The following is a 15,852-nucleotide window of genomic DNA, read 5'->3' as shown; positions in this document are numbered from 1 at the left end:
GTCCAGAAAATGTGTGCTTTTTAATAGGAAATCATGAACGCGCATCCATTCATTAAATATAATGCACTCTGTTTGCGTAACCTTGCATGGTAGAGGGATGCTTCGGCGGCGGCGTATTACTATCGTGACGAGCCAGATTTCAGCCTTCTTGCGAGTTTCTTTGGCCCGTACGACGTCAAGGTTGAAATCCCCGACGAGGTGATTACAATTTCAGACAACAGTGCGGAGGTCATAGTGCTTTCTGACTCTGACGTCCCGGAGGCGCCAATGCAAAACCGGCTAATTGATTCATCTGCAATCTCTGACGAAGCGACATCACCGATGCCGGTCTCCTCAACGTTTGTTCGGCGTAAGCTCTTTGAAGCAGACAAACCAAGCTTCCATGCGCGTCCCAGTACCTCATTGCCTACTGTGTATAACACAGAAAAAATGGTCAACTTGTCGCCACCCGATGGAGAGTCGTGCGCTTCTTGGAGTCCTTCCCCGAAATAAGGTTATGGTGCCCTGAGGCGCCAACCATGTGTCGCAACCTTTTGTTTTGTAGGTCTATGGAAATGACTAGTTTTGTGGTAGGAATGGTTCAACTTATTTAATATGAAGTCTTTTAGTTTATCTAATCTTTGGGTGTGTACTGGGAAGCCTCATGTGTGTACATGAACCACTTAATCAGAACACTACTAAGCAGACATTAACAAAGAAGCTAACATTATGAAATAAGGTTCCATCAAAAACTATGCATAACAAAGTTTCATGTTCAGGTAAAGATCACAAAATAACAAAAAATGCATACAAAAGCAGGGCCATACACAAGAGTTCCCAAATGCTACTGCTGCCCGAAACAAAACCACCAACTGCTGCACCATGAAAGCAAAAAAACATTACCAACCATTTCGTCACCAAGACCAGCCTTGCAACATGTTGTCGGATTCCAATAGGTCGAAGACAAATGCTGCACGAGCAGTTTTCGGCAACCCCCGAAACAGGTCAAGTAGCTCGGGTTCTTTGACCAGCTTCTTACTCACATAGAATTGTAGCTTAAGAGATAAGCCGGGGTAGACCTTTCAGTTGGTCAAAGACCTCAGCCCGCTTGTTGCTTAGATTGAACTCGTATCCTATTCTCTTCGAAATCTCGGTCAAACGATCATTAGTATCGCTGTGAAGCTGTCCCATGAGCGTTAGCACGCCGTCCATCTTGTCTTCGACCTTTCGCTTCTTCATCACCTTCTTAGTTAGTTTTTGTTCTGGACCGGACCCCGACCCAGATGCAGCCCCCACGGCATGTGGTTGACGCACCCCCGTCCCCGAAACTGTCCCGACATCAACACCAGCACCAGATCCAGGCACTCCACCCTCTGTTACAGATTGGCTGTCGTCTATCATGTCTGGAAGGATCCCGTCCGGGATTGGCTCCTCAGGAAATAGCTCTGCAAACGTCATGTGGGGGGAAATGGCCTCATCGACTGGAACTTCATTTTGTTGGCCGTATATTGTACCCGCAGCAGCAGACACGTCTATACCACGTTCACCATCCGCACGGTCCTGACCAAACACCTCCTTCCAGTCTTCGTATTGAGGCCACGATTTGTTCCTCATGTACTTCGCATGTCTGTCTTTCTGGGTACAAACATCCAAAGCAAACATATCAAGATTTATAAACGCACTGATCACTCCAGCAGTAGGCACGCATAGAGAAAAAAAAACCATTTTCCAAACCCCAAAGCAAATAGCACATTACGGACCTTGCTATAAAATGAAGATTTATATAAGCAATGATCAATTCAATGTTATGAATCCTAAGCAGTAGGCACGCAGGGAAAAAAAAACCATTTTGCAAACCAAATATCAAATACAACTATACATACCTTGCAAAAAAGTGCCCACTGTTCATCATCGGCTTCAATTCGGTATGTACCATCCGAATTGAAGCCAATGCCACTGTGGTTTAGCATCATCTTTAGTGATCCATAACTCCTCTTCCAAGTAGTTATTTTGGAGTAGATGTGCGGGTGTGGGAGGATATCGGTATTTGGAAATTCACGCTTAATCGCCTCCCTCGCGCGTACCAGGTAACCAGAGCGAAACCCATTGTCGGATTTCCATCCATTAGCTGCCAACTCCTTTAGAGTTGCCATCAGGATCTCTTCTTCACGGACCGACCATATGCGTCTAGACCTGTCAGCTTTTGAGTTCCTATCCGGATAGAAGTCGTTGCTACCTATTGCGCGAAACAACTGATGAATCTCGAATTTTTTAGTATACATACCATAGTAAACGATTACATGAATCAAGAACAACATTACCCTCTGGACTTCCTTCGTTCTCGCTAACTTCATGGTGTTGAGAGGCCATAACACCCAAAATCTACCAAGAGGCAGAAGCAAGAATGCACTATAAATCCTATACAATCGCTCAAACACCAACATACCAAAAAATCAAACACCAACATTGGAGAAAGTATAAACACCGCTCAAATGAACCCAGATTTCATACAGTTTTACAGCAATAAATTCCAACGAAGGCCAAATGAACCCAGATTTCATACATTCACAGCAATCAACTTGGTTAATCATTGTAAATTAAGTGGTTCGAAGGAATGCATACCTGTCGATATGAAAATTAGGGCGAATGGCGATGGGAAATAAGTAGTTCGAATGCCTTTTGCCTGATATCTGCGAGGTCGTTCGTCACCAACGTGGTTCTCGGTGAGGCGCGGGAATGATTTGGGCGGAAACTTGAATACACTCTATTTAGGGCTGCAAGGACAAAATGGGGTATTGAGTAAAATTATGAGGACAAAACAGACTATTTAACATCTTATCATACATTTTCTATTGCCTAATCAAAGACAATAAAAGAAATCCTAAAAACAATATCAGGGCTATCAAACATCATACTCAGATAAGGCCTATCACACATATCATGCAAAACCATATAAAAAAACACTATCTCACCCAACCCTATGTGGCCAATCAAACGAGGCCTTATAGTATTGTTAAACAATACTTGGTGTGACAAGATTTCAATAGGGGTGGGTAGGTACAGTATACCTTATCGAAACCACCATACTGTATGCCTTACCGTAAATTCGGTATGCGAAAAAATCATACCTTTGTCTTACCAAAATTTTCGGTATACCGAACTTCGGTATTCCTTATTTTCGGTATGGAGAATTTTCATATCGATATCGTACCTCATTTTCGGTATGCCGTACCAAAGTTCGGTATACCATACTTTTGCGGTATACCTTACTTTCAATATCAATGAAAATTGAATATTTGAGTTTTTAGAATACTATTTATGTTTTATAGTAATTTAAATAATATACGGGGTATTAAATACTAGTATATTATATTCATATTATATTATATTTCACAATAAATTTTATAATTTAAAAATATATAAAATACTTCATATATTATTATATTCATATTTTACGGTATATACCTTAAATTATGATATATACCGAATTTCGGTATGCCGCGGTATACCGCTATATATAAAAATTCATACCTTTACCTTACCGAAATATTTCAGTAAGGTATCATACCTTACCGAAAATCACGGTATACAAAAATTCGGTATTTTCGGTATTTTTTCGGTACGATAAGGCCGGTATTTCGGTATTGTTTTCCAGCCCTAGATTTCAACACTTCACTCGTTTTAGTTTAATTTCTGTTGAGACCATATGCTTAAAAGTTAAGTGTCAAAATGTATAATTCAAATTGAAATGGTCATCCACACAGATTGACATGACAACCCCCCACCATATTAGGCCATCCGCAACGCTGTCTTTTATCCGTCTCTTAACCATCTCATCTCTTAACTATTCATGGGCCCCACTGTACTTTTCACTCAATCGCTTAACTAAGAGACATCACCTGCAACCCTCCATCTCTTATCCGTCTCTTAATCATCTCATCCATTAACTATTCATTCAATTTCATTTTTTTTTATTTCCAACAAATTCAATTAATAAAAACACACTTCATTAAATAAAATAAAATTACAACTTAAAATCCTAAAAAAATACATAGTTAAATTCGTGGCAAAATAAATAAAAAAGACATAATTTAAAATACAAATTTATACAAATTATAAAAACTACTCCGCCGGCGAATCATCCCCCGAAGGCGGTGGCGGTGCACCGAATTGAGACGGTATACCAAGTTGTCCCGCCAGATACACAATGCCGGCATTATGGGCTTGATATTGGGCGCGCATCATCCGGGAAGTGTCCGCCATCGTGGCGGTAAAGTACATGGACATTAGGGAGGAGGGCGGCCATTGTGAACCCGCCTGGCTTGATTCGTCTCGGCCCCTCCTCCCTCTAGCCGCCTTCGCCGCCTTGGTCCCTTGCGGCCGACGGCGCCCACGGGAGAACCCCCGCATCGTCTGTCGTGCCCTCAACCTCCTGCGAGGCAACCTCTTGTGCGACGCTGCTTGAACCGCCCCCACTAGACGAGTATTGACCACCCGCCGTGTGCTTCGTGCGTTTCGAGGTCGAGCCCGTGCTGGACTGGACACCGCCGACCCACCTTTCGACGTCTTTGATGTCCTCAGAATGTCGGCTCCAGTGGCTCCGCTTTGGTAATGAGCCGCTTCATTCTTGTAGATGCCGCATAATTTTTTGACCTCTTTGTCGACTCGATCAAAATGACTTCGGAGCATCTTCAATGTGCGGCGGCGGGACCCATTCGGCTTAATCTCGTTGTAGGCCTCGGTGACCTTTTCCCAAAAGCACTTCCAGGGTTGTTGATTCCCGACAATTGGACAGTACGAGACACTGATCCAGGCGTTGTACAGAGCCATCGTGTCCTTGCGGCTGTAAGGATGACGACCTACATCCTCCTCTTCCTCCACTGCATCGAATGCCATGGAGCTTCCACCGCCTCGTCCTCCTTCCGGATTGGGTTCATCCGGATAATCCTCCATAATTTGGGATAATCCCTGCGAATACCTCGGGGTGGAGGGACGAGCGTATGCATCCACATCAAAATGGGGTGGTTGGTACCCCTCCGGCGTCGACGAGCCTTGGGTGCCCGACGTCGACGAATCGGAACCGGAACCACCCAGGACATTGTACATGCCCCCCCAGTCGTCAAACGCGTTGATGTCAAACCCGCCGGTGCCGCCAGAGATTTTCCGTCGCTGGACATTTTGTGATGAAAATTGGAGAGGTTAGATGAAAATTGGAGAAGAAATGGAGATGATTTGGGAAGAATAGATGTGTGTTTGTGTGTATAATGAGGATGAAATATGAGTATTTATAGAGTAAAAAAAGAAAAAATAAATAAATAATAAAAAAATGGTCGAAAACGGTAACATTACAGTTTGAATTTTTAAATTTTTTTATATTAAATTCAAATTTTTTTTTTAAAAATGATTTATTGCGTCAGCTTGACGAAGTGGGCCGAGTGGGCGTCACGCCTAGCGCCAGCGCGAGCCACGTCGCGCGGGCGCGTGGCGAGCAGGCACGCCAACCGTCTCGGTGGGACGGGTGTCTCGGCGAGACCGGGACGAGACGGGACGCAGCAACGCGTCTCGCTGCCGTCTCGTCTCGGAGGGACGAGATACGAGACACCCGCACGACGCGTTGCGGGTGCTCTTATGTATGATAACGTACGCTTGGTAAAAACAATAGCAGCATACAAGTCTATCAAGATTGTTTCAAAATTTTATTATAACAAAACAAAAAATGTTATATCAACATCAAATCATAAAAACCTCTTTTAAAGAATTTTTGTATTGTATGAATGGGCGAGATATGAATATATAGTCTCTGCTGGTTAATTTACGCAACTGGTTCTGCCAAACATATCAACAAAATGAAATTTAAAAAATGCTTTTAGCCATTGTTTTTGGTAATTAAAATAACCTACGTAACAAAATAGTAGTAGTAGTACTTACTAATAACAAAAGTAAATTTGAAGTTTCTTCTAGGCATGATTTAAAGTCAGAAGCCGGTATTTGTTGCTATTTAAGAAACCTAACTTATACTTCCCCGTCCCATTATAGTAAAGATATTTCGTTTTGAGTGCTTGTTTTGAAAAATAATAATAAATAGTTAGTAAAGAGAGAGTAAAGTAAGAAAACTTTTAATTTATTCTCTATCCACTTTAACTATTTATTAAGTATTATTATTTCAAATTGAGTGCTTAAAAAAACGTCTAAACTACAATGAAACAGAGGGCAAAAATAGAAAGATTAAACTATATGTGGACGAAGGGAATAATGTATATAGTACTATATATTTGTGAATCTATTACAGAAAATGTAATATATAAAACAAGAAATAATATACTGGAGAATATTACTTTGGCATTAGAAACAATCAAACCATGACTTGTTGTTTCTAGTTATTGTTTCAGACTCTCAGTGGTTCAGCCAAATGAATCTGTCATATAATGAAAACTTCACCAACAACGTTGAAGATTATAAATATGCATAGCCCAATACTATTGTAATTATTCAAGGCCCATATAGTGATATGTGAAATTAACTATATAATATAAATATTACGATCAACAATCACGTTAGCGGGGATAGGTCAGTTGGGAGAGCGTCAGACTGAAAAGATTTGAAGGTCTCGATCACCGCAATTGTTATTTTCTTTTGAAGAGCAAGCTTGGGCTTTGATCTTAGTAAAGATGGGCTAATTGCATACCACTATTTCTATTTGTCACTATTAATTTATAGATTTAACTATATAACTAGTACTTCATCTAATATGAATACCTTTACGCTTTGCAGAGATATAAGGTGCCATTTTAGGATTCCATATTTTATATTGCTTTTAATATCTCGTGATAAAAATAACCTTAGGTACTAAATATGTGATTTTTTTTCCATTTCTTCTTTCTTTTTTCTTCTTACTTTCTATTTCCTCTTCTTTCTTTTTCCTTTCTTTTCTCCTTTTTTTTATAAATATTTATACATACACCTAATTGATATTCATAATATAAGTTAAGGACAAAATATTTAATTAAATTAATTATTTAAACTAATTAAATCAATTGGATATCATTTTAGGACTAAAAACCTAATAAAAAATATTCAATCATTTTATATCGTTATAAATGTAATTCATAATTTTAAATTTTATAAGATTATATTGGTTAGTTATTAATAAGTTAAAATAATACTCATTATTATTATAATTTAATATTATATAGTAATTCATATTTAATACTATAATTATTTATTAATTACGTGATATTAATATTATTACAATAATATATTAATAATTAAAACTATAACTATAATTAAGTATGACTCATAATGTGAGTTATATTAAAAAATAAATTAAATATTAATTTATAACATCATAATAATAATTAATAATAATAGTGGTAAAGAAGAGAAAGATAAAGAAGATATATATCATTTTAGGTCCTCTTTTCATGTATGCCCAAAAATGCCCTCCATAGAAAAAATGTGAAAATGTGATTTTTAGGGATATTTTGGGGTGAAAATTAACATCAGATACTAAAAATGTGATTTTTAGGTACCAAAAATGATATAAAACAAAGATCATGTACCATTTTTGTGCGAAAGTGAATGATCAGATACTATTTATATACTTCACTCTAATTTATATTCATACAAAAAAATAAACTGGTTCCTGAGACGACTTAATATAAAGTTATCCAAGCACCTTTTCATACTTTCATCGGCATCTACATGAAAAGTTTAACATAATCTAATTTTCTTTTCCTTTAGCCTATATATACAAGTCCTTTTTCCTAGGCCTATAATGCATGCCTTCAATAATTTTTTGTCAAGCTGAGTTGATGAAGACCTCTTTCTGCGAGATGAGATAGATTTGATAGTGTTTTATGTTCAGACGAGTTGTTTCTATATTTAAAATAGCTATGTCTTGTATGTCGTAGCATTATTGGCATAATAATGAACTCTGGCGAACTATAAGAGACGAGAGCAGAGTTTCGATATTAAAGAATGGATACAAAGATTTTTTTGTATGCTTTGTGATATGCAAAAGATGTAAGAAATGCATGGAATGACTATCATAATTATAAGGCAGCCCTATTGCATGGGGAGCATGTTGGGATTAATGTATTATTCAAATATACTATCATGGCTGGTGTAATAGAGGGTGGCTGGTGTAATAGTGGGAAATTGTAGATATTTCTCGTCATGGCTAGGAGCCGTGATGGAACAAAAATGTTAAACAAGGGGTGCTGAAATTTTAGCCAAATTTTGTAAACTAATACACATAAATATAACACAAAAGTGCCATACATTCTACGAAGGATAATTAAGAATATTTGAAATTTAATAATTTATTTTCAAATTCTATAGAATTAACCAATATTTATCACATTTTTGGGTATAGGTTTGTGCTTTTTATACTTAAAGTGGAAAAAAACCACATTTTAGGTGTGTGAAAAGAGAAAAATCACAAACTAGGTGTCATTAACCATTTTGCCCCCGAAGCCATTACGTTCTTGTAAATCTTTTACATGGTTAGTTAGTTAGACATCTATTTTGTGATTTATCTATATTCAAGTATCTAAAAAGTAATTTTTCCTATTTCAGATTCTGAAAAAAATGTAAACCTCATTTTCTAGATACCATTTTTATAAAAGTGAACTGCACCAAAGTGCCCTAACTTTTCGCCTTGTAACATCAGGGGCCCCTAACTTTTAAAAATACCACCACAGGGATCTGACAAAACATATAATCACAAATCGTGTATATTTTGCCTTTTTCGGACGAAAATGCCCAAATGGGCTGAAGGGCAGTTTAGACCTTTTGATTGCATTAGGCTGCACCCCTATGCCTGCATTTGCAGGTGCTGTCTTGTCAAGCAGAATTGTAATCATAATTCCATTTATAGTTTTCAATTCCGTTTCATTATTTCTTCCCTCCATTTCCGTTTCATCTACCGTTTTCAATTTCAATTGGATTCATATTTCCCTCTCAAAACATAACAGGCGATTTTGACTTCTTCGGCATCGGGCAATTTAGGGGATTTCATATCTTCGCCAGCTGTTCGGGATCTGGAATTTAGGGGATTTCATCTGGATTTTGCTGAATTTAGGGTATCAACGAGGATTTTGCAATTGTTGGTTGATTTTTTTTGTTGTATGGTTACTGTCGGACATCTGAAAAAGTATTTTGCAATTTTTGGTCGATTTCAGCTGGAATTTTAAGTGTGGAAAATTTTGCGCCTACTTGGTTGAAGTATGCATTTGGGCGGAAGAATGATTTTAGTTTTTGTGCAATGTGCTAGGTTCTATCAGCTATATTTCGGCGAAATTACATTGCTGATTTGAATTTTGTACTATCGAATTGAATTCAGGTCGTTATGCAATGTCTTCTTCTTCTTCTACTCAATCGTTCGGCTCAAGCTTCAATTGGAATTTGCCTCGTCCCGAAATTGTGAAGTGTAATCACGATCTTGAGGCTGAGCTCGTGACATCTAGAACGGCTGCTAACCCGGGTAGACGTTACTATCGCTGCCCTATATGGAAGGTTAAAACCATGTATTTTGATCGTGTTGTCCATTAATTTTGTTGGCATAAAGATTAATGAGAAATTATTATGCAGGACGATGACTGCAAGTTTTTTCGATGGTTTGATGCGAGTCTATCCCCAAGTCAAGACAATTATTTTCAGAGAGTGAAATTTGAGCGAGACCAATTCCAAGCTGAACTTCGAAGCAAATCTCTACTCGAAGGTGTGCTGCACGAGAAATTGCGCTTGAAAATCGTGGAGTTTGAAGACTTGAAGCTACAACTGGGTATGAAAACTGAAGAGTGTGACGCATTGGCGGTGAAAATTGGTCTGATGGCAACAACTCTCCGACGCTTAAAAATCACAATCTTGTTGTTATGTATTGTAATTTTTCTACTGTTATAACAATGCTATGTCGTGTTCGCTCCATCGTTCATTTCTGATCCTGATCGACTACGCTTTGCTTTGTTGTTTTTCATTTATGTCTGAAATCACGCATGAGGTTACACAATATGACTGAAATCACAAACCATGTACACAAATGAATACTACCCGACTATGACTGAAATCACAAACGCCTGATGTTGATTGAATGAAAGCGTTTTGTTTTTATCTATGCCTGAAAACACGAATGAAGTTACTCAAATATGATTGAAATCACAAACCGACGAAGTACGCTATCCACAAAAATACCACCAAAATTTTTCATTTATGTCTGAAATCACGCATGAGGTTACACAACTATGACTGAAATCACAAACCATGTACACAAATGAATACTACCCGACTATGACTGAAATCACAAACGTCTGATGTTGATTGAATGAAAGCGTTTTGTTTTTATCTATGCCTGAAAACACGAATGAAGTTACTCAAATATGATTGAAATCACAAACCGACGAAGTACGCTATCCACAAAAATACCACCAAAATTTTTCCTGATATTTTTCCACCGAACTATACTTCCACCAAAATACTAGTCTGTTACAAAATAGTCTGTACCATACAAAACATACATATCATATCATCATCACTGCCACAAATTGTTCACCCATCCCAAACAAACACAACGTTTTAAGATTAAGTAAAGGCCATCAATCTTGATCACCGCGGCGGCTGCATCTCTGAGGCTAAGTCCTTTTCCGAGTGCTTGGTCTCAGATTCGAAACATTAGGCTGCAACAATTAATAGTGTAGTAAGTATACATGCTTAAGCACTGTGTACAATTACATAATATAGTTGCATATGCTTATTGCATAGTACCTCTTGGCGTTGGGGATTGTTTGACGATTCAGGTAAAGTACTGTCACCATGTTCACACGAAGTCTCCCCAACCTGAGAACGGGCATCTGTCCGAGGATCATTGCTGCATGTCCTCCTATTATGACCTTCTTGACCGCACCGACGATATTTCATCACGAAGGTGCGACGCAATGACTCACCTGCATCTGCATGAAGACGAATCTGGGGCTCCTCACGTCTCAGTTTCTTCGGCCTACCACGCTGTCGCTTTGACCTCGGGGGCGCCAATTCCACTGAACCATCCGCAGTACTCCTCGGCCAACTGGCTACCCCATTGATGGGGTAGAGGACATTCTCGTACAACATGATCATTGTTGACTTCAAATAATATCGGGAAACGAATCGCGTCACGTCGTCGCCATTCTTGTTGATTGTTGCGATAGCATGCGTGCACGGAATTCCGGTTAGCTGCCACAATATGCAGGAACAAGTAAAATCGCCCATGTTGACAACATATTGGCCAGACGGCCCAGACACTTGGTACGAAGTCTGTCCGTTCCATGTAGCCCTCCACGATGAAGCCCTCGCGTACCACTTATCAACAAGCTCCTTGATAACAGAAGGGACTGCGTGATCGTAGCTTTTGATCCACTGGCCTCTGATCTGAATTATTTCCATTTGACTTGTTCGAATGTCCTCCAACATGCTGATAATTGCTTTCTCTCGAGCCAATGCAATCTTCGAATTGAATGTCTCACAGATGTTGTTCAGGTTCACATCACAACAGGTGTGTGGAGAGAAAAATGCCTTGACCCACTTTTCTTTGGGAGCTACTCCAGAAAGCCACTGGTGTGCACTGGAATACTCGGTCTGCAAAGCATCCATCAAAGCCACGTACTGTTCGACGGTGGTACTCGAGGCAATCTCCCACAACCGGTCTTTGAAATCTTTACCAACAAATCTCTTCTTAAAATTGTTGTATATGTGCTGAACACAAAAGCGATGCTCGCTCTGTGGGAATTCCTCAGCAAGCAACTTTGCATGCAACACAACAAAATATTACCACAAAATCACAGTTCAGTACATAATATATTAATCAAATCACAAATAAAATTAAATCACATATCACGTACATGATAAAATATTGAAATAACGGATGGCCTACCTTTTGTTGGTCAGACATAAACACATAACGTGGGTCATTTACATGCAAGTTTAGGTCATCAGACAAGTACTCCACGAACCACTTCCACTGGACATAACTCTCGGCCTCAGTCACCGCCCAGGCAATCGGCCACCAGCCATTGTTGGGATCAATCCCCATTGCTGTCATTAGTTGGCCTTTGTACATCCCTCGCAAGAAATAAGCATCGAAGAAGATAATCGGGCGACATAACTCCATCCATCCCTTTTTCAATGGCCCTAGACAGCAGTAGAACCTCATGAATCTCGGACCAACGGCGCCAGAATCCCTCATACTCTCATAATGTATATGAATGTTGGATTCAGGGTGCGTCCGCTCCAATTCGGCTTTATAGTAGAACAAGTTTCTGTATTGGGTCGCCGCAGAGCCGAAAATGCCGTCCAGTGCGTGCTCTCTGGCCCGATATGCCTTCATCCTACCTATCTTCAGGCCAAAATCTTCATCGACACACTGCCATATAGCTGCAAGTGGAATGTGAGGGTAAGCTTTGATCTTCTCCATATAACGCTCCCCTAGCCACTTGGCCGTCAGCCACTTCGAATCTAATACTTGAGAGCATGTGTGCACGTGATCGCGTTGCATATTCATCACCACATAATCATGACCATTGTGTATTTCGTGCTTCCTCAAGTACACATACCACTCACATCCTTGCCCTTTACAAATCGCACGAAGTTTGTCGCCGTCGTTTCTTTTCACGTGCACCCGCCTTCTTGACATTATTGCGTACTGCCTCAACACGTCATAGAAGAAATCTCTATGCTTAAAAACATCACCAGGCTTCCACAACGGTCTGACGAACTTGAACAGGGTAAACTTTATGCCACTCTTCTTCAATGCCTCCAAACCCTCCAAATCCTCAAGGTCATCAACATCTTGTAGCTCATCCACAACTTCTTCCTCGAAAAGTGGGTTGTTTGTCATGTTCCTATTGTCCACATAAGGCGAATACTTCCTCCGCCGTTTATCCCCTGACCCCCCTGACCCAGCTGACCCCCTGACCCAGGCTCACCCGACTGGGTTTCGCCTTCAGGATCGACTTCCCCATCACCCCGCTGTTGTACATTCTCTGGTTCCTGTCTCGCATCTTGTTGTTGGAAAATGGATTCGTAATATGAGGTGAAAAGCTGCTCATCTCGGCACATGTGTTCCAACGAGATAAAATGGTCTACCTCATCATCTTCATTATCAGTCGGCGGTCCCTCATTATGCAGATGGCAGCCATCCGGAACGTACTTAAACGATGGAATGCAAACCGGCTCCTGAGGTTCTACTCCAGGACCATCATGTATTTCCAGACCACCTTGTACTTCGGGTCCAGATGGCACTTTCGGTCCACCATGCACTTCAGGCACATCATGCACTTCCTGTCCAGCGTGTTCCATGGACGGAGGTTCAAGTCCGGACATTAGCAATTCATCCGGAATCTCCTCGATAATGGGTACTTCTGACTGCACTTGATGTTGAGGTTCGGCTGAAAAATCCAGGGTCGGTTTGTACACATTATCGTCAACATGTTGAACATCTTCACTATGAGAAGATTGTCCCATCTACTTTAACATAAAATCACAAATTAACACCATGCATACAATCATAAATCACAACTCTATTACAAAGGTGTGCACTAACCTCTGCCACGCTATCAACAGGGTCTACAATTGCTTCGTTTTCATGATGCCCAATTTGAACAAAGGATGAATCACATATGAATACCAAACAATAAACAACAAATCACAAACATATACCACAGTGGTGTACTAACCTCTGCATGGTCTATAACTGTTTCAACCTCAACCTCAGGTTGTATACCGTGTTCAACCTCAACTCCACATTCGCATGCATGGACATCTCCTTGTCCAACAACACCAACGACTGCTTCATTCTCTTCAACATCCACCACAACAGCTTCTGCTTACTCTGCACTACATGATGCAAATGCATCCATCAAATTCTTACGGGCAGCCTCCTCTTCCCTCTTCCATTCGCGACGTTTGTCTTCTAAACTTTTGGTCAAATACTCTTCAAACTCAACATCCCTAGGGTACCACTCAAGCAACAATAATGGTGCCGATGGTTTCCTCTGCTCCTCGTGCTGTTGTTTCTTCCTTTTCGGTTTACTCTTCGGCACAATTGGGTTCGGTTCGTCAAGTTCTTCAATGACCACAGTGGGTTTTTTACTAGCATTCACAAATTTTAGCAACTCCTCCGCTTCTTCCTTTCGCTTCTTCAGCAAGGCGGCCGCCTGTGTTATCTCCACAACATAAATGTTAACTAGCTTTGTGGTAGTAGCCGCGACTTCGAGAAAAGGACCCAGATGTACATCGTCAGTTATGGGCAGCAATGGGCCTCCTATTTCCACGCCCCTACAACCATCACTGTACGTTGGATGAACGTAATAGAACTCACATATGAGTTGCCTATTGTAACCCAACCGCAATACCATGCTGGAAAGATCTACGAGCTCGAACTGACGAATCCAGCAATAGTCAAAGAATGTTAATTGCCCCCCAACATACTTCTTCTGTCCATTGATTTCGAAGATTGACCCTCCGTGATGAAAATCGACGGAAAACATCCCGGGATGGTCCCCTGTTAGGGTTTGTACAGAGTTAGCAAACATCCAAATTTAAACCAAACTTATTTCACATATAAAGTCCTACAACACAGTCAAAACAATTTCACAAAACAACCAATTTTCGGAGCCCTAAATCACAATAAAAAACCTTGCTAGGAATTTTAAATTTGAACGTACTATATTCTTCTTCCGGATAGAAGAAATCAAGCAGAGGATCGCGAATGCTCCACGTTTCTGGGTCTACGTCGATTATATCCGGCCCTCGACCCCTTCTACTGTGTCTAGGTGATGCCGGAGGTGATTGTGACGAAGACGATGGCGATGGCGTTGCCGGCTTCTTTTTGCGCCTTGAAGAACTACGAGCGGAGGACGCTCCAGCGGCACTTCGTCTCCGTTTTGGAGGCATTGATGAAAAGGATGAAAATGGCGTGCAAGGCAGAGGCGATAGGCAGAGGCTAATTATTTTGGCGAAATGGCAAAATGATGAAGTGAAAGTGGAATTGGAGGGAAAAAATATAGAGTTGAACCGGCTAAATGTTTTGGAAAGGCAAAATTTGTGAAATTTCAATGCAGGTCCGAAAACTATTTTCACGCGTGTGAAAATATTAGGGGACAACACGCATGATATCCTGTCACATCTATTGCAATTCGATGTCCCGTCAACAGTGCTGCAGCTGACACAGCAGTGACGGCCATGCAAAAGCCCGATTTTACCCTTACAGGCCCTGAGGGTCTAATGGTCCGAAAAAACACGATTTGTGATTATATGTTTTGTCAGATCCATGTGGTTGTATTTTTAAAAATTAGGGGCTTCTGATGTTACAAGGCGAAAAGTTAAGGCCTTTGGTGCAGTTCACTCTTTTATAATTAACTCTTATTTAAATTTAAATGGACTAAAAGATTTGAATATCCATTTGCACAAATTTTGATAAAACCGGCCGAAATAAAATTTGAATCTCGCAGCGGCCCCACCGCCTACACACACAGTAGCCGTTAAAGTAGAGTTACTCTAAATTCAAACAATTCTCCATCTGAAAAAAAAGGAAAATCAGTTCTCCTAAACAAACCCCTCTCTCCCCTGCATCCAACCACTCGGTATGAATTCCCGTCCGATTCAAATCCAAAATTGCTTGAGTTTTCGTGTCTCTGATCTCTTTTCGTTTTTTACTAGGCGCTCATTTGAAAAGGTGAAGAAAAATGGGCTCGTTGACGCCGGATTTTCGGAAGTCTGTGATGGAGTACGTACTAAACAAGGTACTAAACAAGCCCAACAGCAGTAAAGCCCATCAGCCTAAAGCCCAAGAAAGAGTATCAGTTCGGCATGACTAAAGAGTATCAGAGTTCAGTTCGGCAC

Source organism: Salvia splendens, chromosome 3 (assembly GCF_004379255.2).
Source record: "Salvia splendens isolate huo1 chromosome 3, SspV2, whole genome shotgun sequence".
Classification (NCBI taxonomy): Eukaryota; Viridiplantae; Streptophyta; class Magnoliopsida; order Lamiales; family Lamiaceae; genus Salvia; species Salvia splendens.
Note: the sequence above shows the minus strand (reverse complement) of the source record.